This window comes from Rhinoraja longicauda, chromosome 37, assembly GCF_053455715.1.
Source record: "Rhinoraja longicauda isolate Sanriku21f chromosome 37, sRhiLon1.1, whole genome shotgun sequence".
In the NCBI taxonomy this organism is placed as follows: domain Eukaryota; kingdom Metazoa; phylum Chordata; class Chondrichthyes; order Rajiformes; family Arhynchobatidae; genus Rhinoraja; species Rhinoraja longicauda.
The window spans coordinates 8,483,774-8,509,901 of NC_135989.1; the positions used below are offsets into that span (position 1 = coordinate 8,483,774).

A 26,128-nucleotide genomic window follows, 5' to 3' on the forward strand; every position below is an offset into this window, starting at 1 on the left:
CACCACAGAATGGTAAGAACCTGGATCTTCAACAAACGAGGCCCACCATGGCTAACTCACTCCAGCCTTTACGTAGTCCCCGTCACTTTGAATACGTTTATTGGCCAAGTATGTGCATATACAAGGAATGTGCCTTGGTGCTCCGCTCACAAATGACAACACAAACATACAGTTAACAAATAAGAATAAAGCATAAAAACATCAAAAACAATAAGGGTACAACATTACGGTCATTTTGTTCCTCCTCTTTCAGGAATCAAGAGTGGTTCATTGTCAGATGTACCGACTATGTGGCGCGGCGGTAGAGTTGCTGCCTCTCAGCGCCAGAGACCCGGGTTCCATCCTGACCACGGGTGCTGTCTGTACGGAGTTTGTAAGAGTCAAGAGTGGGTAATTGTCAGATGTACCGACTATGTGACGCAGCGGTAGAGTTGCTGCCTCGCAGCGCCAGAGACCCGGGTTTGATCCCGACCATGGGTGCTGTCTGTACGGAGTTTGTACCTTCTCCCCGTGAACTGCGTGGGCTTTCTCCGGGCGCTCTGGTTTCCGCCCACACTCCAAAGACGTGCAGGTTTGTAGGTTAATTGGCTTCAGTAATATGGTAAATTGGCCCCCAGTGTATGTAGGATAGTGTTAGTGTGCGGGGATCGCTGGGCGGCGCGGACACCACAAGTTTCACTGAAGCCAATTGTCAAATGTACCGACAATGTGGCACAGCCGTAGAGTTGCTGCCTCGCAGCGCCAGAGACCCGGGTTCGATCCTGACTACGGGCTCCGTCTGTACGGAGTTTGTACGTTCTCCCCGTGACCTGCGTGGGTTTTCTCCGAGATCTTCGGTTTCCTCCCACACTCCAAAGACGTACAGGTTTGTAGGTTAATTGGCTGGGCAAATGTTTAAAACAAAAATAATAAAAAATGGTCCCTAGTGTGTGTCGGATAGTGTTAATGCGCGGGGATCGCTGGGCGGCGCGGACTCGGTGGGCCGAAGGGCCTGTTTCCGTGCTGTATCTCTAAATCTAAAAAAAACCTGCAAACCTGTACGTCTTTGGAGTGTGGGAGGAAACCAGAGATCCCGGAGATTCGGCTCGAAGGGCCGAATGGCCTACTCCTGATGGATGATGGTTCGGTTCGAGACCCTTCCTCAGTCTAAAGGGTCTTGACCGGAAACGTCACGCATTCCTTCTCTCCTGAGATGCTGCCTGTCCCGCTGAGTTACTCCAGCATTTTGTGTCTATCTTATGGTCTATTGTCTAAAACCCACGCAGGTCACGGGGAAAATGTACAAACTCCACGCAGACAGCACCTGTGGTCAGGATTGAACCCTGGACTCTGGCGCTGTGAGGCAGCAACTCTACCGCTGCGCCAACCGTTCTTCCTGAGCGTAGGAATGAAATACGAGCGTGGCCAGGGTGGCGTGGGTCTTTGATGATATTGACTGCCTTTCTTTTATAGTTTTTGTTTAGTTTAGAGATACAGCGCGGAAACAGGCCCTTCGGCCCACCGTGCCTGCTCCGACCAGCGATCCCCGCACACTAACACTATCCTACACACACTAGGGACAATTTTTACATTTACCAAGCCATTTAACCTACAAGCCTGTACGTCTTCTGAGGCGTGCCTCCTGTAGATCCCTTCGATGGTGGGGAGGTCAGTACCTGTGATGGACTGGAAGTGTCCACCATTCCCTGTGACTTTCTTTGTTCACACACCACCCCTCCCTCTGTGAAACCATCCAGCCCCCACCACCTATTCCTTGATCCTCACTGCGTCTGATTCCTGTAGGATCACCTTCCTCAGTGCAGTTGCTGCCTTGCAGCTCCGGAGACCCGGGTTCCATCCCGACTACGGGCGCCGTCTGTACGGAGTTTGTACGTTCTCCCCGTGACCTGCGTGGGTTTTCTCCGAGATCTTCCCTTTCCTCCCGCACTCCAAAGATGTACAGGTTTTGTAGGTTAATTGGCTTGGTGTGAATGTAAAGGTTGTCCCCAGTGTGTGTAGGATAGTGTTAGTGTGCAGGGATGGTCGTTGTGGACTCGGTGGGCCGAAGGGCTTGTTTCCACGCTGTGTCTCTAAACAAAACTAAACTAAAGGCCGGCATGTATGGCTCACCTGCACCTTCCCGAGGAGCAGCCAGGGATGGGCTATAAACACGGGTCTCCATGGCAACCCGAGAAGGGAACCAAAAAAGCACATTTTGGTAAACGCCTTCATCCTCCACAGTCCCGTTAACCTGGTGACATCTCACACCCCCCCACCCCACACACACACACCCCACACACACACACACACACACACCTACCCACCCCACACACACACACACACCTACCCACCCCACACACACACACACCTACCCACCCCACACACACACCCGCCCACCCCACACACACACACACACCCCACACACACACACACACACACCTACCCACCCCACACACACACACACCTACCCACCCCACACACACACACACACCCCACACACACACACACACACCCGCCCACCCCACACACACACACACACCCCACACACACACACACACACACCTACCCACCCCACACACACACACACACCTACCCACCCCACACACACACACACCTACCCACCCCACACACACACACCCGCCCAACCCCCCCCCACACACACCCGCCCACCCCACACACACACACCTGCCCACCCCACACACACACACCTACCCACCCCACACACACACACACACCTACCCACCCCACACACACACACACCCGCCCACCACACACACACACCTACCCACCCCACACACACACACACACCCGCCCACCCCACTCACACACCTGCCCACCCCACACACAGACACACACGCCCACCCCACACACACACCCACCCGCCCACCCCACACACACACCTGCCCACCCCACACACAGACACACACGCCCACCCCACACACACACACACACACACACACCTGCCCACCCCACACACACACACACACACCCGCCCACCCCACACACACACCTGCCCACCCCACACACACACACACCCACCCACCCCACACACACGCCCACCCCACACACACACACACACACACACACCCGCTCACCGCACACACACACACACGCCCACCCCACACACACACACACCCGCTCACCGCACACACACACACACGCCCACCCCACACACACACACCCGCTCACCGCACACACACACACACGCCCACCCCACACACACACACACACGCCCACCCCACACACACACCCTCCCCCTCTCTGATGTCTTCCACAGCCTGAACCCATCTCCCTCATCCTCAACAAGCTACCAAACCTCATCCTGAGTAACTTCCAGCCTCTACACCTCCACCTCTCTGCACTCTCTCCCCCTACACTCTCCCTCTCTCTGCGCCCTCTCCCCCACAACTCTCCCCCTACACCCTCTCCCCCTCTTTTCGTGCTCTTGTTCTATGCCTGTATGAAACTTTGCGAGTCTTCAAGGTACAACAGAAGTCTTTATTACAGTAACTCAATGCTGGCAGCAAGACAACTAAAATGGCTGCAACCCCACGATCTGACCGCACACACACACTGTGAACAGCCCAAGATAACTATGTACAACACATCTCCCTTTGTCCTGTGCAGCGCCACCTGCTGCAAGGGAGGAGCAACGGGTCCTCCCACCCCACAGAGTCCATCAAACATCACACCTCTGTACCCACTCTCCCCTACACCTCTCCCCCTCCACTCTCCCTCTCTCTGCACCCTCTCCCCTACACTCCCCCTCTCTCCACCCTCTCCCCCTACACTCCCACTCTATCTCTACACCTCTCCGTCTGTAACCTCTTGTCCTACACCTCTCCCTCGCTTTAACCTTAGTTTAGTTTAGTTTAGTTTAGTTTCGAGACCCACCTTTGGCCCACCGATTCCGCACCGACCAGCGATCCCCGCGCACTTACACTATCCAACACACACTAGGGTTAATTTACACTTATACCAAGCCAATCAACCTACAAACTTGGACGTCTTTGGAGTGTGGGAGGAAACCGGAGATCCCAGAGAAAACCCACGCAGGTCACGGGGAGAACGTACAAACTCCGTACAGACAGCACCCGTAGTCGGGATCGAACCCGGGTCTCTGGAGCTGTACCTCTGCGCCACTGTGCTGATGTAAACCTCTCCCTCTCTGTGACCACTATAATGTTGGAATACCATATTTATTGTTGCACCACCTGTTGTACCTGTGGGTCAAACGAAGGGTCAATTTGAAATGTTGCCTGACCATGTCCTCCAGAGATGTTGCCAGCTCTTTGTCTGTTTTTTGTTTGTAAACCAGCATCTGCAGTTCCTTGTATCTTTGTAGTAGTTTGGTTTAGAGATACAGCGTGGAAACAGGCCCTTCGGCCCACCGAGTCCACACCCACCAGAGCTCCCTGCACTTTAACACTATCCTACACACACTAGGGGACAATTTTACGCTTATACCAAGCCAAGTAACCTACAAACCTGTACGTCTTTGGAGTGTGGGAGGAAGCCCACACAGGTCACGGGGGGAACGTACAAACTCCACACAGACAGCACCCGTACTCAGGATTGAACCCGGGTCTCTCGCGCTGCAAGGCAGCAACTCTACCGCTGCGCCACCGTGCCGCAGTGTACTTGTGTATGGGTCGATTATAGTCATGTAAGGTACGATTGTACTGGAGGGCATATGTTTTTTTACCCGCATCAATAATACTCCCACACAGTGGCACAGTTGGCAGTGCGAGTGGCCTCACAGCACCGGAGACCCAGGTTCGATCCTGACCTCGGGTGCTGTCAGTGTGGAGTTTGCACGTTCGCCCGCCCTGTGCGCTCCAGTTTTCTCCCACATCTAGAGGAGTGAAAAGGTGCAAAGAACAAATGAATGGAAGGTCTGAAAAGAACAAACCGATGATCAAGGAAATGGACCATCCTGGGCTCTGCCTTTCCTTGATTTGTTCTTTCTACGTTTTTCATACCTCTAGTTTCCCACTGGTAGACGGAAAATGCTGGAGTAACTCAGCGGGACAGGCAGCACCTCTGGGGAGAAGGAATGGGTGACGTTTCGGGTCGAGACCCTACTTCACTCCCCTGCTCTAAGTCTGAAGAAGAGTCTCGACCCGAAATGTTGCCTATCCATTTTCTCCAGAGATGCTGCCTGACCCGTTGGGTTACTCCGGCGTTTCGTATCTGTGTTGGCATATCTGTTGTGCTGCAGCGGGCACGGTGGCGCAGCGGTAGAGTTGCTGCCTTACAGCGAATGCAGCGCCGGAGACTCAGGTTTGATCCTGACTACAGGCGCCCTCTGTACGGAGCTTGTACGTTCTCCCCGTGACCTGCATGGGTTTTCTCCGAGATCTTCGGTTTCCTCCCATACTCCAAAGACGTACAGGTATGTAGGTTAATTGGCTGGGCAAATGTTTTTTTTTAAATTGTCCCTAGTGTGTGTAGGATAGTGTTAATGTGCGGGGATCGCTGGGCGGCGCGGACTCGGTGGGCCGAAGGGCCTGTTTCCACGCTGTATCTCTAAATCTAAATCTAAATCTAAAAATCTCATTGTTCCATTTGGTTAAGTAAGTGAATAAGTTTAAGTTTGTTGGCCAAGTATGTACACACACTAGGAATGTGCCTTGGTGCTCCGCTCGCAAGTAACAACACGAACATGCAGTAAACAATTAAGAATAAAGAATAAATACCTGGAGTATTGTGTACAGTTTTGGTCTCCTAATCTGAGGAAAGACATTCTTGCCATAGAGGGAGTACAGAGAAGGTTCACCAGATTGATCCCTGGGATGGCAGGACTTTCATATGAAGAAAGACTGGATAGACTAGGCTTATACTCGTTGGAATTTAGAAGACTGAGGGGGGATCTTATTGAAACATATAAAATTCTTAAGGGGTTGGAGAGGCTAGATGCGGGAAGATTGTTCCCGATGTTGGGGAAGTCCAGAGCCAGGGGTCACATCTTAAGGATAAGGGGGAAGTCTTTTAGGACCGAGATGAGAAAACATTTCTTCACACAGAGAGTGGTGAGTCTGTGGAATTCTCTGCCACAGAAGGTAGTTGAGGCCAGTTCATTGGCTATATTTATGAGGGGGTTAGATGTGGCCCTTGTGGCTAAAGGGATCAGGGGGTATGGAGAGAAGGCAGGTACAGGTTACTGAGTTGGATGATCAGCCATGATCATATTGAATGGCGGTGCAGGCTCGAAGGGTCGAATGGCTTACTCCTGCACCTATTTTCTATATTTCTATGTTTCTATAAAACAATGAAAACATTAAGAACACAACATTATGGTTGAAACATGTGAGTGAAATAAATCAGAGCAAAAAGAGACTACAGACTTTTGGTTGTTGAGTGGAACTACTACAGCGGGGAAAAAACGCTGTTTTTATGTCTGGCTGTGGCTGCTTTGACAGTCCGGAGTCGTCTTCCAGAGGGAAGTTCTTCAAAGAGTTTGTGGCCAGGGTGAGAGGGGTCAGAAATACGTTTTCAGGACAAATAACAATGAGCCACTCCTGTCTTTCTTGGCACTCTCTGTGTCCTTCACTTCATTTAATATTCTTGTCTGGTGCAGCAAATTAATGCACTTCCTTGGCACTCTGAGGGATTAGGACACGAGTGGGGAACAAGACGTGTACTGTCAGGTTAGACAATAGACAATAGGTGCAGGAGGAGGCCATTCGGCCCTTCGAGCCAGCACCGCCATTCAATGTGATCATGGCTGATCATTCTCAATCAGTACCCCGTTCCTGCCTTCTCCCCATACCCCCTGACTCCGCTTTCCTTAAGAGCTCTGTCTAACTCTCTCCTGAAAGCATCCAGAGAATTGGCCTCCACTGCCTTCTGAGGCAGTGAATTCCACAGATTCACAACCCTCTGAGTGAAAAAGTCTATCCTCGTCTCCGTTCTAAATGGCCTGCCCCTTATTCTCAAACTGCGGCCCCTTGTTCTGGACTCCCCCAACATTGGGAACATGTTTCCTGCCTCTAATCCTTTCATGTTTCAATAAGATCCCCTCTCATCCTTCTAAATCCAGGCGTATACAAGCCCCAGTGTTTCAACACACGGTTGTGGGCGTGCAGTTTAACAGGTGGGGTTGACAATGGGACCAGCCCACATTCACTGTATAAAAAGCAAGCAGGCGTGCATCGGAGGCACTGAGTTCCTAGTACGAAGCTTGGATCAGACACTGCCTTGCACCTGTCTACCTGTCTACCTGTCTACCTGTTACTTCAGCAGCAAGATGTCTCTACAAAGGTCAGTGACATCCTACAGCAGCGTCGGTGGTCCCAGACTTAGCTCCTGCAAGCGCCCGGGCTTCTCGAGTTCTTCCATGCAGAACTACAGCTCCCGACCGCTGGCTAGCTCCTGCAACGTGGGCTACAGGGGCGGCTTGGGTATGTACTCCAGAGTTGGCCTTGGCTCCAGCCTTGGCTCCAGCCTCTCCTCCAGCTCCTACTCCATCATGCCAGGCGGCTGCGTGATCAACAACGAGAAGGACACCATGCAGCAGCTCAACGAACGCCTGTCCAGGTACCTGGACAAGGTCCGCTCCCTCGAGGAGTCCAACAGCCAGCTGGACATGGAGATCCGGGCGCTCGGCTCCTCCAACACCTGCGAAGGCTTCGACTGGTCCACTTACAACGGCGCGGTCATACCTCTGCAGAAGCAGGTACGTTCAAAGGGCAGGACTCTCCACCAGCAGTCCACAGAAAATGGGTCTCCACCCCGAAACCTCACCCATTCCCTCTCTCCAGAGATGCTGCCCGACCTGCTGAGTTACTCCAGCACTCTGTGATTTGCTTTGGACAACAGACAGTAGGTGCAGGAGTAGGCCATTAAAAGATAGAGCTCTTAATGAAAGTGGAGTCAGGGGGGTACGGGGAGAGGGCAGGAACGGGGTACTGATTGAGAATGATCAGCCATGATCATATTGAATGGTGGTGCTGGCTCGAAGGGCCGAATGGCCTACTCCTGCACCTATTGTCTATTGTCTATTCGAGTTGGAGGAACTCAGCGGGTCAGGCAGCATCTGTGGTGGGAAATAGACAGACCAGGTTTGGAGTGGGGACCATATTCTAAAGACACTATCGCACCTATAGTCCCCTTGTTCCCTGTTCCCTTCCATGTAAGGTCCATTCCTCTAGCTTACGTTTCTGTTTATTATCACCATGTGTACCCAGGTGAATACCTGTACCTGTACCTTTTCAATTGATGGGGCTGCACGGTGGAACAGCGGTAGAGTCGGTGCCTTACAGTGCCAGGGACCAGGGTTCGATCCTGACTATGGATGCTGTTAGTACGTTCTCCCCGTGACCGCCTGGGTTTTCTCCGGGTGCTCAGATTTCCTCCCACATCCCAAAGACGTGCACGTTTGTAGGTGAATTAGCTTTCAGTAAAATTGTAAATTGTCCCTAGCGTGTGCGGGATAGAACTAGTGTATGGGGTGATCGCCGGTTGACTCGATGGGCCGAAGGGCTTGGTTCCACGCTGTATGTCTAATGTGCAGTGAAGAGCTTTGTTTTGCATGCTGTCCAAACAGATCAGATGTACCACACGTAAAATACAACCAAGTCAAACACAAGTCGAGAAAAGGGGAAGATACAGTGAAAAATACTATTCTCAGCATTGTAGTGCATTGTTGAGTCAGCAGAAGGGTCTCAACCTGAAATATCACCCATTCCTTCTCTCCTGAGATGCTGCCTGTCCCGCTGAGTTACTCCAGCATTTTGTGTCTATCTTCGATTTAAACCAGCATCTGCAGTTCCTTCCTGCACATGATAACACATCAGTTCCATAGACAAAGTCCACACTGGGGGAGAGGTGGATCGGACGGTAGCCTGGCTTATAGCAGGACCGTCCAGAAGCCTGAGAACTGAGGGGAAGAAGTTGTTCCTGGGTCTAGCTGTGTGCGCACTTTCAATCTTCTGTCCATTTGGTCTGACGAGAGTGGGGAGAGGAAGGCTTGCAGTTCACTCCTGTTCCTCTCCTTCTCTGACACCCTCTAATTTGCGGAATGCAGTGCAGTTGTACACACACCAACGCAAACCACCAGAGGGTTCAGAAAGACGATCCCAGCAACGCGTCGTGGAACGCAAACAGGGCAGAGTGACCATCCACTGCATCCTGACCTGTCCCCAGCCGTCCCGACTATGTCTTGCTGCTGGGGCCCAATAGGGCAGGGCGAGAGAGTGAGGCCGACGGTCTGTGCAACTCCCCCTCACTTAAATCCAAGTCAAGCGCAAATCATGACTTCAACCTCGGCCAGCGTACCACGGCTGGCGGCGATCCCAATCAGCGGCCGAAATAATAAGACTGAAAGTGCAGTCATGGTCATCTTCGAACCCCCCGAAGGACGAACAACAACAACAACAACACTCTCTCTCTCTCTCCCTCTCTCTCTCCGCCCCTCCCCCACCCCTCGTCATCCTGCTAGTCCCACTGTTCGCATCCACATCTCCTTCCATTATCACCTCTTCCACAGCTAACAATGGGCCATTGTTGGCACGGCACTGCCCCGGTAGAGTTGCTGCCTCATAGCGCCAGAGACCCCGGTTCGATCCTGACCACGGGTGCTGCCTGTATGGAGTCTGTACATTTTTTCCGTGACCTGCGTGGGTTTTCTCCGGGTGCTCTGGTTTCCTCCCACACTCCAAAGACATGCAGGTGTGTAGGCTAATTGGCTTGGTATAATTGTAAATTGTCCCTAGTGTGTGTAGGTTAGTGTAAGTGTGCGAGGATCGCTGGTCGCCGCGGAAGACCTATTTCCACACTGGATCTAAACAAAACTAAACTTTGTGGGCGAGGTTTGTAGGGAAAAAGACTGCAGATGCTGGTTTAAATGGAAGGTAGACACAAAATGCTGGAGTAACTCAGCGGGACAGGCAGCATCTCTGGAGAGAAGGGATGGGTGACGTTTCAGGTCGAGACCCTTCTTCAGTCTGAAGAAGGGTCTCGACCCCAAACATCACGCATTCCTTCTCCCCGAGGCACTGATTGACCCGCTGAGTTGCTCCAGCATTTTGTGTCTACCTTAAGTTCCACCTTTCCTTGGTCATTGGTGCTGGCTCTGATTTTGTTCTGAACTTTTTCATACCTCTAGCTTCCCTCTCCCCACTCACTCTGTCTGTCATAGAAACATAGAAAATAGGTTCTGGAGGAGGCCATTCGGCCCCGTCGAGCCAGCACCGCCATTCATTGTGATCATAGCTGATCATCCACAATCAGTACCCCGTGCCTGCCTTCTCCCCATTTCCCTTTATTCCACTAGCCCCTAGAGCTCTATCTAACTCTGTCTTAAATCCATCCAGTGATTTGGCCTCCACTGCCTTCTGTGGCAGAGAATTCCACAAATTCACAACTCTCTGGTGAAAAGGTTCCTCCTGACCTCAGTTTTAAATGGCTCCCCTTTTATTCTAAACTGTGGCCCCTGGTTCTGGACTCCCCCAACACTGGCAACATTTTTCCTGCATATAGCTTGTCCAGTCCTTTTATAATGTTATATGTCTCTATAAGATTCCCTCTCATCCTTCTAAACTCCAGTGAATACAAGACCTCAGGGTCTCGACCCAAAACGGCACCATTCCTTTTCTCAGAGATGCTGCCTGGCCCGCTGAGTTACTCCAGCATTTTGTGCCCACCCGCTTGACTTTCTCTTCAAACTCTCTCAGATCATCGATGCCTTGCTGCAGAATGCCTCGTATCGCACTGGAGACGGACAATGCCAAACTGGCTGCTGAGGACTTCCAGAGCAAGTAAGTGACCTCGTTCCTTCTTTAAATCAAAGCCCTACACGTTGAAGGGCATCAGTTTCAAAGACAACGTCCACCATCCACAACGAGTCACAGAGTGATACAGTGTGGAAACAGGCCCTTCGACCCAACTTGCCCACACCGGCCAACATGTCCCAGCTACACTAGTCGCACTTGCCTGAGGTGGAGGTCAATCTGACGGTACTCGAAGGGTCTCAACCCAAAACGTCACCTATTCCTTCTCTCCAGAGATGCTGACCCTGAAGAGAAGGAATCTCTCCAGAGTTACTCCAGCTTTTTGTGTCTTATCTTCGGTTTTAACCAGGGGAGAGGTGAATCGGACCTGGCTTTTAGCAGGGCCGTTCAGAAGCCTGATAACTGAGGGGAAGAAGTTGTTCCCGAGTCTGGCGTGTGTGCGCACTTTCAATCTTCTGTCCATTTGGTCTGACGAGAGTGGGGAGAGGAAGGCTTGCAGTTCACCTCTCTTCTCTTCCTTATCTGACACTCTTCCCCCTCCATGTCGCAACCCAGCGGTATGAACGTTGACTTCTCCAATTTACAAAATGACCACCTGCATTCCCTCCCTCTCTCGCATTCTCTCTCCTGCATTCCCTCTCTCTCTTGCTTCTCTCCTCCTGCATTCTCTCTCTCTCTTGCATCTCTCTCTCTCTCTTACATTCTCTCTCTCTCTCTCTCTCTCTCTCTCTCTCTCTCTCTCTCTCTCTCTTCTCTCTCTCTCTCTCTCTCTCTCTCTCTCTCTCTATCTCTCTCTCTCTCTCATCTCTCTCTCTCTCTCTCTCTCTCGTCTCTCTCTCTCTCTCTCTCTCTCTTATCCCCTCTCTCTCTCTTGCATTCCCTCTCTCTCTTGCTTTCTCTCTCCTGCATTCTCTCTCTCTCTTGCATTCTCTCTCTCTCTCTCTCTCTCTCGTCTCTCTCTCTCTCTCTACTCTCATCTCTCTCTCTCTCTCTCCTCTCTCTCGCTCTCTCTCTCTCTCTCTCTTGCATTCCCTCTCTCTCTTGCTTTCTCTCTCCTGCATTCTCTCTCTCTTGCATTCCTCTCTCTTTCACTCTCTTTCTCTCTCTCTTTTGGAGCAAGTAAACAACCCATTTCCTTTCTTATAATAAAAATCCCAACCATGGCCTTTCCTCGGCTGGTATTCCTTTTGCGGGTGACAGGCGTCCACGGTGGCGGCAGCAGTAGAGTTGCTGCCTCACAGCGCCAGAGACCGGGTTGGATCCTGACTACGGGCGCTGTCCTGTACGGAGTTTGTACTTTCTCCCCGTGACCACGTGGGTTTCTCTCCGGGATCTCCGGTTTCCTCCCACACTCCAAAGACGTACAGGATTGTAGGATGATTGGCTTGGTATGATTGTAAACATTGTCCCTAGTGGTGTGTAGGATAGTGTGTGGGGATCGCTGGTAGGAGCGGACTTGGTGGGCTGAAGGGCCTGTTTCCGCGCTGTTTCTGCGACACTTCAACTAAACGTTGTGGGCTCCATCTTACTCTAAAACGAACACTAAAACTAGGCAGGGTTGTTGGGCCAACCTCTGTGTCTCTCTCTCTCTCCTGCCCCGTCTGCTCTGGGTCATTGAGACAGAGGATGGGGAATGGTGGGGGGGGAAGGAAAGGTGGAAGCGAGGGTTTCTGCAGTTTCAAGACAGTTACATTTAGCTCCTGGGGCTAACGGAAATCAAGGGGAGAAAAGCAGGAACGGGGTACTGATTTTGGATGATCATCCATGATTGAATGGCGGGTGCAGGCTCGAAGGGGCCCAATGACCCACTCCTGCACCTATTTTCAACGTTTCTCTGGTGTTGTGGTGATTGCTTGTTTCCCCATGTGTTACAGGTGGCAGATGGAGCAGGGTCTCAGGATGTCGGTGGAGGCCGACATTGATGGCCTCCACAATCTGAAGGCCACCTACCTGCAGATACAGGGGGAACCTGACCGATGACATTGCCGGGCTGCAGGACGAGATCGCCTACCTGAAGAAGAACCCACGAGGAGGTGGGGTGGCCCTGTCAAGCGCTGGGACTTAGTGCGGTGCAGAGCCAGAGTCCCCGGTTCGATCCTGACCTCGGGTGCCGTCTGTACAGAGTCCACTTCCCACACACAAGGGGCAATTTGCCAGAGGCCAATTAACCTGCAAACCTGCAGGTCTTTGGGACGTGGGAGGGAAATGTGTGCCAAGGGTCACGGGGGGTGGGGGGGAAGGCAGGAGAATGGGGTTGAGAGGGAAACGGCGCTGTTGACTTGATGGGACGAATGGCCTAACTCTGCTCCTACAACTGATGAACCCGGTCACAGAGAGAACGTGCCAACTCCACATAGACAGATGCCGAGCTCAGGATTGAACCCGGGTCTCTGGCGCTGTGAGGCACAGCTCTACCAGCTGCGCTACCGTGCCAGTGCCACCTCCCTGTAGTGAAGTGGTACAAAGGTAACAATGGAGGGCATAGACCAGGTGAATAGCGCAGTAGAAAAAAGGGTCCCCACCCGAAACGTTGTCTATCCCGTATCCCCAAAGATACTGCCTGGCCCGAGACACAAAGTGCTGGAGTAACTCAGCGGGTCAGGCAGCATCTCCGGAGAGAAGGAATGGGTGACGTTTCGGGTCGAGACCCTTCCGTCTGAAGAAGGGTCCCGTCCCGAAACATCTGAGGAAGAGTCTCGACCCGAAACGTCACCCATTCCTTCTCTCCAGAGATGCTGCCCGTCCGCTGAGTTACTCCAGCACTTTGTGTCTATTTTCAGTGCAAACCAGCACCTGCAGTTCCTTCCTACACAATGATACTGCCTGGCCCACTGAGTTACTGCAGCAGTTGGTGACACCAAAAGGCCGACACGGTCCGCTTGCCCGGCACATGAAACTCCATGGACCTCCTGTTGCCCGATTCCCACCACTTCCCAGCGGTTGTCCATTTGCAATGCTGGACCAGGCAAATAGAGAGCTGGTGAAGGTACCAAGGGTTGCTGCTTTGACTGCCCACTCAGGCAGTGAGTTTCAGACCCCTCCGTCCCTTAGACGGGGAATAATTATCTCATGGAATCCTTCTGAGATCTTGGTCCCAACTTTCCTCGCAGAGTTTGTTTGAGCAGCGGTAGAGTTGCAGTCTCGCAGCGCCAGAGACCCTGGATCAATCCTGTCCATGGGTGCTGTCTGTACGGAGTTTGTACCTTCTCCCTGTGTGGGTTCTCAACGGATGCTCAGGTTCCCTCCCAAACTCTAAACACGTCGGGTTTGTAGGTTCATTGCCAACGTAAATTGTCCCGAGTGTGTAGGATAGTGCTCGCGCCAGGGGTTATGGGGAGAAGGCAGGAGGGGGAAAAATAGTTGAGGGGGAAAGATAGTTCAGCCATGATTGAATGGTGGAGTAGACCCGATGGGCCGAATGGCCAAATTCTGCTCCTATCACTTATGACCATGAGGTTACTGTTTGAGGTGACCGCTGGTCCGGGCCGGACTCGGTGGGCTGAAGGGCCTGTTTCCGTGCTGTAAGAGTGAACGATACTGCACTAGAGGTTCAGCACGTGTAGTGTTGTTAGACAGATACGGACGGGGGGGGGGGGGGGGGGGGGGGGGGGGTGGGGGGGGGGGGGGGGGGAGGAGGGGGAGGAGGGGAGGGGGGGGGGAGTCACTGGGGGTGGTGCTGACTTTGCTCTCTGTCCCTGTCTCTTTCAGGAGCTCAGGATGTTGCGCCAACATAGGTCCCAGGACATACAAGTAGAGGTGGACTCGGAGCCAGGCGAAAGCCTGGAGCAGGTCATGGCTCAGCTCAGAGAGCAATACGCAAAGATGGCCGGTGAAAACAAGGCAGGCATGGAGAAATGGTACCAGACCAGGTAAGGATTGGACTGGCCGCTCACAGCAGCCCAACCTCCACCATGCTCAAGCACTGCTTGCCTTGAGACTCCCTGACGGTGGACACGGGCTTGTGGAGGGCAAGGCCGCCATGATGGCTCGTCCACTCTGGCAGCTGGAGCTTCCTAACTGGACATCGCCTCTCCGGCCCACGGCCTCACCACCCTCTCCCAGACTCCTGTCTCCCTCAGACGCTCCGGGTCGGCCACAGGCCGCTGGGAAAGGCCGGGATAGAGTGGATGTGGAGTGGATGCTTCCACCAGTGGGAGAGTCCACGACCAGAGGCCACAGCCTCAGAATAATAGGTAGCTGAGGGGTAATGTTCACACAAAGCGAGGTGGGACCAGCATGGAACCAGCTGCCACAGGAGGTCTTTGAGGCAGGTACCATGGCAACGTTTGAGAAACATTTGGACAGGTGCATGGATGGGACAGGTTTGGTGGGATAGCTGCCGAACGCAGGCAGCTGAGACCCGTGTAGATTAGACAGGTTGGCCAGTGTGGGCAAGTTGGGCCGAAGGGCCTGTTTCCACGCTGGATCACTCCATGACCCGGTGACTATGTGAATGCAACCCTTTGTTCCCCAACACACTGCGGCCCCACACAGGCTCAGCGTGGACAATGAAGTCACAGCAAGGAGTTGCAGCCTGAGCAGAGGCCCAGGGATTGTACTCTGGTCCAGAACACGCCCCCTCCCTCCACACACTGTCCACCTGGTCCCACACACTCGCCTGCAATGGAAGGACTGTGCAGGAGTTGTGAACCAGTGCGGGCACGAACCGCACGAGGAGATGCCCAGACCACTGGTGTGGGGTGCTCTCTGTGCCAGCGCTGCCACTGTGGGCAGCCCAGTGCCCCTGGATCACCACTCTGTCACCACACACCACCGCTCACACCCCCTGCCCGGTCTCACCACCCCCTCCTCTCTAACCCACCCCCCCCCCCTCCCATTATTCATTTCCCAGCTGGTGATTAAACAAACGACGGTCGTTGAGAACACCCAGGCTATGGATGGGGTCATGAGCGAGCTGAGTCAATATCGCCACCAGATGCAGGAGATGGAGATGGAGTACAACAGTTTACTTGGAAGTGTAAGTGACTTGTGGTAACGTGCAGCCCACTGGTGTGGGGGTGATGTTTACCCCAGAACCTCTAGTCCTGATCTACCCCCCCTCACCCACCCCTCACCCACCACCCAACCCCCCTCACCGTCCACCCACCCCCCTCACCCACCCCTCACCCACCCCTTCACCCACCCTCACCCTCCCACCTCACCCACCCCTCACCCACCCCCTTCACCCACCCTCCCACCTCACCCACCGCCTCACCCTCACCCACCCCTTCACCGTCTCCCACCTCCTCTCACCCCACACACCTCACCCACCCCCTTCACCCACCTCACCCACCCCCCTCACCCACCCTCACCCACCCCGCCCACCCACCGCCTCACCCACCCCCCCTCACCCTCACCCACCCCTTCACCGTCTCCCACCTCCTCTCACCCACACACCTCACCCACCTCCTCTCACCCAGCCTCCCAACCCTCTCCCTCACCCTCACCCCCCTCACCCTCACCCCCCCTCACCCACCACCCCCCTCCCCCTCACCCACCCCCCTCTCCCCGCCCACCCCTGGACCTACGGTTGGGAGCAGCCCATTGAGACGGGAGGTCAGACTGACAGAGGTGACCGTGTGCTTTCAGATCAATGCTTTGAGGAACACCCTGGGGCAGATCGAGGGAAGTTATGAGATGCAGCTCCAGGGTCTGCAGACCAGCCTCGCTCATCTGGAGGGTGATCTGGGCCGGATCAGGCAAGAACTGATGCACCAGAACGGAGAGTACGAGAAGCTGCTGAACATCAAGATGAGGCTGGAGGCTGAGATCGCCCAGTACAGAGTCCTGCTGAGCGGAGGGCAGAGGTGAGGAGAGATGGGGCAGAGGAGAAGGGCTTACACCTCAACTAAGGAATGCCTACTCTGGTCGAGGACGTCCCTACCCTCACTCTACGCAGGTGACCCAAACCCACCTGGAAAATATCCCCTTCTCACGCAACTGCGGTAGAGTTGCTGACTCACACCACCAGAGACCCGGCCGGGTTCCATCCTGACTACGGGTGCTGTCTGTACGGAGTTCGCACGTTCTTCCCCTGACCGTGTGGGTTTTCTCCAGGTGCTCCGGTTTCGCCCCACCTAAACTACGGACATTTGGAAATATCTAAGGAATGCGGTTCCCTAGTTTAGCTTGGTTTAGAGATACAGTACGGAACCAGGCCCTTCGGCCCACCGGGTCCATGCCGATCAGCGTTCCACGTACACTAGCACTATCCTACACACACTAGGGACAATTTACAATCTTTACCGAAGCCAATTAACCTACAAACCTGTACGTCTTTGGAGTGTGGGAGGAAAGCGGAGAAAACCCACGCAGGTCATTGGGAGAACTTTATAGATTCCGTACAGACAGCACCCGTACTGAGGGATTGGACTTGGGTCTCTGGCGCTGTAAGGCAGCAACTCTACCGCCGTGCCATTGCACTGCCCAGTTCTAGATGCCCTGCCTCTCAAACCCTGTTAATGATAACATTTGAAACACGGAGAAGTGTAGGACAAAAGGTGCTGGAGTAACAGGGCAGGTCGGCCAGACTCCCTGGGGGACATGGCTAGGTGACATTTTGGGTCAAGACCTTTCATCAGACTCCGAAATGTCACCTATCCATGTTTTCCAGAGATGCTGCCTGACCCGCTCAGATGTTCTCAGTTATTACGTACTTCTACGTATTATCTGGCATCTCTAGTCCTTTGTTGCTACACAGAGCAGTACAGCACAGGGAAAGGCCCTTCGGCCCACAATGTCCATGATTCCAATTTGAACTAGTATCCTCTGGCCTGCACGTGATCCATCTGATTGTCACAGATTGAGTGAATGACTAGGATCCTAAGTTTAGTTTCGAGATACACTAGCACTCCCCTACACACGCGAGGGACAGTTTCCAATTTTACCAAAGCCAATTAACCTGCAAACCTGTGCAGCTTTGGAGTGTGGGAAGAAACCGGAGCACCCGGGAAAACCCCACGCAGGTCACGGGGAGAACGTACAAACTCCACACAGGCAAGCTCCCGTAGTCAGGATCAAACCCAGGTCTCACGTGCCATAGTAACATAGCAACTCTACCGCCGCGCCCGCACAATCAGTGGGAGACTTTTAATATCACGACACCTGCTTAGTTTTTGAGAGGGATTAAGAGTTTTGACATCACATGCACAGAAAGTAGGAAGACGATTTCTTAAAGCAGGACTTTAGAAGCTGCTTCCATTAATAGGGGTATAGTTCATTTAGTTCAGTTTAGCTTTGCTTCGAGATACAACCCACAAACTCCATGCCGACCATCTACCGCCCATTCACATAGTTCTATGCTCTCCTAGTTTGTCATCCATTCCCGACACACTCAGGGCAATTGACAGAGGGCCAATTAACCTACAAAACATGCACGTCTTTGGGATGTGAGAGGAAACCGGAGCACCCCGGAGAAAACCCACACGATCACAGGGAGAATGCGCAAACTCCGTACAGATAGCACCCGAAGACCAAAGATACCAGAGGAGCAAGAAAGACCACTCGGCCCTAAAAGCCGTAGTATGTCATGGCGCCATTTTAGTAGGCAGAAACTTGCAGAAACATTTTAAAAGAAAAATAACAAAAATCTGTGAATTGATAGATGAGATATGTTCTGCATTTTAATGGTATCATCACACATACTGTTCCCCCAAAACACTGATTACACTGCGAGAGGCATAATGAACGGCGGGTTTTGCTTACTAAAATGGCTCCTTTGCGTACTGCACTTCAGTATAGGCGATTTCAACGGAGTGGTCCATCTTGTTCCTCTAGTATCTTTGCCGAAGACAATAGACAATAGACAATAGGTGCAGGAGGAGGCCATTCGGCCCTTCGAGCCAGCACCACCATTCAATGTGATCATGGCTGATCATTCTCAATCAGTACCCCGTTCCTGCCTTCTCCCCATACCCCCTGACTCCGCTATCCTTAAGAGCTCTATCCAGCTCTCTCTTGAATACATTCAGAGAATTGGCCTCCACTGCCTTCTGAGGCAGAGAATTCCACAGATTCACAACTCTCTGACTGATTTATTTTTTTCCTCATCTCAGTTCTAAATGGCCTACCCCTTATTCTTAAACTGTGGCCCCTGGTTCTGGACTCCCCCAAGATTGGGAACATTGAAAAGAGGAGGAATGGGTGATGTTTCGGGTTGACACCCTTGTTCCCGAGGCTGGGATCGAACCCGAGTCTCTGGCACTGTGAGGCAGCAGCTCTACCAGCTGCGCCACCGTGCTGTAACAAACTTGTGATTCTGTAAAGGCATGGCTGAAACTGGAGGATGTTGGGAGAGGGGTGGGGTTGATAGGGCAGGTATTGGGGGAGGGTGGGGGAGAAGGGGTGGTGGATAAAGGAAAAACCAGTACTGTGTAAGAGAGCCACTTTAATAATCATCCTTTTTACTTTTTAGCATCAATACCTCTGGAGGTTCTTCATCGATTGTCTCACAATCCTATTCCAGTAAGTGTCCAAGTAGGTTCATGCCGAATGTGATAGATACAGCATGGGAACAGGCCCTTCGGCCCACTGAGCCCACACCGACCATCGATCGTCCGTTCACACTAGTTCTGTGCTATCCCACTTTCTCATCGGGTCAGGGGGCAGGAGGGAGGATAAGGGGGGTTGAGGGGGAGGCGGAGGAGAGGGGGGAGGAGAGAGGAGAGGGTGCTGCACCAATGCAGGAGAGGTTTGGGCCCAACGGGCCTACTTGGTCTAGTCCTTGATAATGCTGGCTGACCTGCACCATTGACCGACACTGGGTTTGTCTGTGGAACTGATGCGCTACATGGCTGACAACTATGTCCTGCACTCCGTATCCAACCTATCTACTGTACTGCAGTTTGGTTTGCATGTGTTTATGCAAATGTTTATGCATATGTTTATGCATATGTTTTGCATATGTTTATGCAAAGCACTATCTGGTCTGATTGAATAGCACGCGAGACAAAGCTTTTCACTGTACCTCGGTACCTGCGATGATAATAAACCTAAACCAGATGTCTTGAGATGAGCTGCAATGAGTCTATTTAGCGATGAGTTCAATCCGGAATGTTCTTTCTTTTGCAGCGTGTCCAGCTTCTTCTGTGACCACGTAAGTTGACTTGGTTTTCTCCTGACTTTGGGAAGGCATTGCGTCCATTAGACACCAGGATATTTTCAGTGCTTTGGTCCGGTGCTGGGGGATCTCAGTGGCTCATGCAGCATCTGTGGAGGAAATAGCCAGGCGACGTTTTAGTTCGGGACCCTTCTGATGGAGTAAGGAGGGAGGTGGGGTGGGACCAGGCCTGGCAAGTGATGGATGGACAAGTACTAGTTTCACTGTCGTCCTGTTGCGTTTCACTGTCCGCGTATCTCGTTATCACCTACCCTACAGCCAACAATGGACCATTGTGGGCTCGGCCTTTCCTTGATCGCCCTTGCATTTTGCATGTCTTTCATTCACTTGTTCTATGTGCCTTCCATATCTCTCGTTTCCCTTTCCCCTGACTCTCAGTCTGAAAAAGGGTCTTGACCCAAAAAGTCACCCATTCCTTTTCTCCAGAGATGCCCCCTGACCCGCTGAGTTACTCCAGCTTTTTGTCTCTATCTTGAGTGTTGGAAGGCAATGTGTATAAAGGAACTGCAGATGCTGTGATGTACAGAAGATAGACACAAAGTGCTGGAATAACTCAGCGGGTCGGGCAGCATCTCCGGAGTAAAAGGACAGGTGATAGGAGAAGATTCTGAAGTAAGGTCCCAACCAAAAACATAGTCCATCCATTCCCTTCACAGATAGACAATAGACAATAGACAATAGGTGCAGGAGTAGGCCATTCAGCCCTTCGAGCCAGCACCGCCATTCAATGCGATCATGGCTGATCACTCTCAATCAGTACCCCGTTCCTGCCCTCTCCCCATACCCCCTCACTCCGCTATCCTTAAGAGCTCTATCCAGCTCTCTCTTGAAAGCATCCAACGAACTGGCCTCCACTGCCTTCTGAGGCAGAGAATTCCACACCTTCACCACTCTCTGACTGAAAAAGTTCTTCCTCATCTCCGTTCTAAATGGCCTACCCCTTATTCTTAAACTGTGGCCCCTTGTTCTGGACTCCCCCAACATTGGGAACATGTTTCCTGCCTCTAACGTGTCCAATCCCCTAATTATCTTATATGTTTCAATAAGATCCCCCCTCATCCTTCTAAATTCCAGTGTATACAAGCCTAATTGCTCCAGCCTTTCAACATACGACAGTCCCGCCATTCCGGGAATTAACCCAGTGAACCTACGCTGCACGCCTGACCCGCCGAGTTCCTCCAGCACTTTGTGTTTTGAATTTAATCCAGTGCTCGATTCACCTAATATAGTCAAAGAGTGGAAACGGGCCCTTCGGCCCAACTTGTCAACATATCCCAGCTACACTAGTCCCACCTGCCCGCATTTGGCCCATATCCATTCAAACTTGTGCTATCCATGTACCTGCCTAACTGTTTCTTAAGCGTTGGGATAGTCCCAGGAACTGCACAAGTCAGACGCAGAGTGACTTCCAAGGCACTCAGAGAATTGAAGTGAACAGGATTCTCCAAATGCTTGGGACCAATGACTAATGTTAGAAACTGCCGATGCCAGTTTAAACCGAAGGTAGACTCAGCGGGTCAGGCAGCATCTCTGGAGAGATGGAATAGGTGGCGTTTGGGGTCGAGACCCTTCCACCTAGGACTGAGATGGGGAAAAACCTTTTCACCCAGAGTGGTGAATCTGTGGAATTCGCTGCCACAGAAGGCAGTGGAGGCCATTTTACTGGATGTGCTCGAGAGAGAGTTAGATTTAGCTCTTCGGGCTAACGGAATCAAGGGATATGGGGAGAAAGCAGGAACGGGGTACTGATTTAGGATGCTCATCCACGATCCCATTGAATGGCGAAGGGTCGAATGGCCTACTCCTGCACCTATTGTCTATATTTCTTCAGAAGGGATTGGAGTACAGTTGTGTCTCAGAGGGAGGGGAGGGTTCCAGGAAACGCCCTGCCTTTTATTCTCATCTTGTAGAGTGTATATGATGTGACTCTGTGAAGACTAACTTATCTTTTTCTTCTCTTTTTTTTAACAGAACAAAAGTCATCACAGGTAATAAACCTTTCTTCTTATCCCCTCGTAACTGTTTGGAAGGATATGAGTTGTGAATGTGTGGCACATAGAATGGGGGGGGGGGGGGTGGTGGGGGGGCAGAGCTACAGGGAGAGGTTGGGCATGCTGGGACTTTATTCCTTGGCGTGCAGGAGGATGAGGGGTGATCGTGTAGAGGTGCGTAAGATAGCGAGAGGAATCGAGAGTACACACACCTAGAGTGGGGGAATCGAGAACCGGAGGACAGGGCTTTGAGGTGAGAGAGGGGGGAAGATTTAATAGAAACCCGAAGGGTAACATTTTTACACAAAGGGTGGTGGGTGTATGGAATGAGCTGCTGGAAGAGGTAGTTGAAGCACGTTCTATCGTAATGTTTAAGAGGCATTTGGACAGTTGCGAGGAGAGGATAGGTTTAGAGGGTTTTGGGCAAGTGGGACAAGTGTGGATGGGGTATGTTGGTCGGCGTGGGCAAGCTGGGCTGAAGGATCTGTTTCCATTCTGTCTGATTCTACGACTCTATGACTCGACAACAGTACAGCACAGGAACAGGCTCTTTGGAGTTTGCACGTTCTCCCTGCGACCGCGTGGGTCTGTGCCAAACAGGACGGCAAGATAAACTAATCTCCTCTGTCTGCACGTGAACCATAACCCCTCCATTCCCTGCTATCCAATGCAATTATATTGAGATCGTGGACCAAGAGAAGGGATCCCTGGGCCGGTGGGGAGTGAAGGAAACGCAGTCGAGTGAGTGGAGGATATCACACTGGGCTGTTCACGTAGAAGGTCGATCTCTTCTGTTATCAGTTCAGAGAAGACGCAGTCAGAGAAATGAGGCTTGTCTGATGTTGATAAGTCCACCACCCACCCATTATGTCCTTCTTGGTATCACAAAATGCTGGAGTCACTCAGCGGGTCAGGCAGCATCTCTGGAGAGAACAAATGGGCGATGTTTCGGGTCGAGGCCCTTCCTCAGACTTCTGAAGAAAGGTCTCAACCTGAAATGTCACCCATTCCTTCTCTCCAGAGATGCTGCCTGACCCGCTGAGTGACTCCGGCATTTTGTGATGCCTTCGATTTGTACCAGCACCTGCAGTTATTTTCCTACACAACATGTCCTTCTTGGTAAATCTACAACCTTTTTACTGGAGGACAGTGGTTACTTGATTACTGGAATTGATGCATTGAAAGACACAGCACGGAAACAGGCCCTTCAACCCACTGAGACCACACTGACAATCGGTCACCCATTCACACTAGTTCTATGGATAGATATAAAATGGTGGAGCAGCTCAGGTCAGGCAGTATCTCCAGGAAATGTGGAGAGGTGACGTTTCAAGTCGAGATCCTCCCCCAATCCAGACCCCAAACGTCGTTATCCATGTCCTCCAGAAATGCTGCCTGACCAGCTGAGTTACTCCACCATTTTGGGATCCATCTTTGGTATAAACCAACAAGATGAATACGTGGCTTGAAAAATGGTGCAAGGGGGAGGGATTCAAATTTCTAGGACATTGGAACCAGTTCTGGGGGAGGTGGGACCAGTACAAACAGGACGGTCTGCACCTGAGCTGGAATGGAACCAACGTCCTAGGGGGAGTGTTTGCTAGTGCTGTCGGGGAGGATTTAAACTAATGCGGCAGGGGGATGGGAGCATGAGCAGAGAGACAGAGGGGTGTAAAATGAGGGTAGAAGCAATAGGTAGCAAGGTGAAAAGTAAAAGTGGCAGGCAGACAAATCCAGTGCAAAAATCAAAAAGGGCCACTTCTCAACATAATTGTATAAGGTGAAGAGTGTTGTAAAAACAAGCCTGAAGGCTTTGTGTCTCAATGCAAGGAACATTCGTAATAAGGTGGATGATTTGAATGTGCAGATAGTTATTAATGAATGTGATATAGTTGGGATTATGGAGACATGGCTCCAGGGTGACCAAGGCTGGGAGCTGAACATCCAGGGATATTCAATATTCAGGAGGGATAGACAGAAAGGAAAAGGAGGTGGGGTAGCGTTGCTGGTTAGATTAACGCAATAGAAAGGAAGGACATTAGCTTGGAGGATGTGGAATCGATATGGGTAGAGCTGCGAAACACTAAGGGGCAGAAAACGCTAGTGGGAGTTGTGTACAGGCCACCTAACAGTAGTAGTAGAGTTGGGGATGGCATCAAACAGGAAATTAGAAATGCATGCAACAAAGGTAAAACAGTTATAATGGGTGATTTTAATCTACATATAGAGTCCTGGATTCGATCTGTCTGTGTGGAGTTTGCACGTTCTCCCTCCCACATCCCAAAGCCGTGCGTGTTCGTAGGTCAATTGCCTTCTGTAAGCTGTAAGAGTGTCCCCTAGTATAGGGGATGGTGCTAGTATTGAGGGATCACTGGTCGACGTGGACTCGGTGGGCCAAAGGGCCTGTTCCACACTATATCTCCAAAGTCTAATGTCTAAAGGTGAAAGAGTGAAGTGTGAAACCCCCCGTTTGTTTGGTGTCTTTACAGAAAAGAAGACAACATCTCGGTACTAAGGAGAAAGACTGGGCCTGTGGTCCAATCCGAGGCGGTGGACTGAGACCCCTCCCCAGCTCCCCACATCTCCATCCGTTTACTGGGACCTCCACTGGGATGCCTGGCGCTTTGGGACCTGCTGCTCCCGTGTGCCCTGGGAGGCGCACGGCAAAGATACTAGAGGAGCAAGATAGACCGCTCGACCCTAAAAACCGTAGTACGTCAAGGCGCCATTTTAGTTGGCAGAAACTTGCAGAAACATTTAAAAAGAAAAATAACAAAAACCTGCGAATTGATAGATGAGATATATTCTGCATTTTAATGGTATCATCACACATACTGTTACCCCTTAAACACCGATTACACTGTGAGAGGCGGGTTTTGCTTACTAAAATGGCGGACGTTCCGCTCCTTTGCGTACTACACTTCAGTATAGGCGATTTCAATGGAGTGGTTCATCTTGCTCCTCTAGTATCTTAGTTGCACGGGGAAGAATCTCACCCACTGCGCACGGATGGATCATTGCCGGATTCAACGCTCGGATAGCCACAGAGACGGAGAAACACGACCTGTCCCCCCCTCCCCCCCCCCCTTGCTTTAGCTGGTGCTGGTGGCTTTATAAGAATGTCCGATAACACTGGTCCCCTCCCTCCCGCCAACCCCACCCTCCCTCAGGCCATTGCCAGGAGCTGTCCTGGGTGCTGATCCCCACCCTGACTGTCGCCCACAACACAACGCTGGCTCCAAAGGACATAAAGCGCTGGAGTAACTCAGCGGGTCAGGCAGCATCCCTGGGGAAATGTGTAGAAAGGAACTGCAGATGCTGGCTTCTGCCCAAGATAGACACCAAGTGCTGGAGTAACTCAACGGGTCAGGCGGCATCTCTGGAGAAAGATGGACGGGTTTGTCCTTGAGTCGTGATCCGAAACGTCACCCATCCATAGATGCTGCCTGACCCGCTGAGTTACTCCAGGCTCTGTGTCCATCTTCGGCATCTCTGAAGAACGTGGATAGGTGCAGTTTCGGATCACGACCCTTCTTCAGATTGATTTTGATGGGGGGGGGGGGGAGAAGAAAGCAGGGGGAAAGAATGAAGAAAGGGGGAAGATCTATCTTCTTCCCCTCCCCACCCACCCACCCCCCCCTCTCCCACCCACTCCAACAATCAGTCTGAAGAAAGGTCCCGACCCGAAACGTCACCAATCCATGCTCTCCAGAGAAGCTGCCTGGGCTGCTGAGTTACTCCGGCACTTTGTGTCCTTTTGCGTGCTAACCAGGGTCTGCGGTTCCTTGTTTCGACGACACTGGCATCCTGGGGGCTAATTCACAACCCCCTGGCGGCTGGCATTTGACCTGCCATCTCGCCATGGGACCTGTGCCAGGGAAATCTCGCTGCGTGCCGGGGAGACTTGTCATGGCGTGGAGGTCTGGACCCAGGTTCCTGTGGGTGACCAGCCTCCCTCCATCCCCTCCATGGACACTCCTGAACCCCCTCACATCCATCCCCTTTGTGTTTGCGTGCATTTTGCTCAAATCCAATAAATACTCTCATTCCCGGCTCACCCTGTGTGTTGTGACTCATTTTGTCTTCACGAGGGAAATAGGAACCTAAAGCAAATGCTCGGAGTCTCAGCTTCGGCGATCGGCGTCAGTCTTTCACTCCACACTCTATCCTCAACTTCATTCACAGAGCAGAACAGCACAGGAACAGGCCCTTCGGCCCACAATAGCTGCCTGGAGGGAACAGCTTTAACGTGAGAGAGGAAAAAGTTTAAAGTGTGGGCGGTCACGGTGGCGCAGCGGTAGAGTTGC

General features: G+C 52.1%; 1 pseudogene across 1 annotated transcript; it reads left to right on the top strand.

The window, feature by feature from the left end:
- Positions 1 to 7,160: 7,160 nt before the first annotated feature.
- Positions 7,161 to 25,833, top strand: LOC144610540 (keratin, type I cytoskeletal 18-like; annotated as a pseudogene). The gene is made up of 10 exons (XR_013549437.1): positions 7,161 to 7,657; positions 10,656 to 10,739; positions 12,587 to 12,745; positions 14,421 to 14,576; positions 15,559 to 15,690; positions 16,302 to 16,519; positions 19,126 to 19,175; positions 19,782 to 19,806; positions 21,802 to 21,818; positions 24,311 to 25,833. The product of XR_013549437.1 is annotated as a keratin, type I cytoskeletal 18-like (transcript).
- The last annotated feature ends 295 nt before the right edge of the window (positions 25,834 to 26,128 follow it).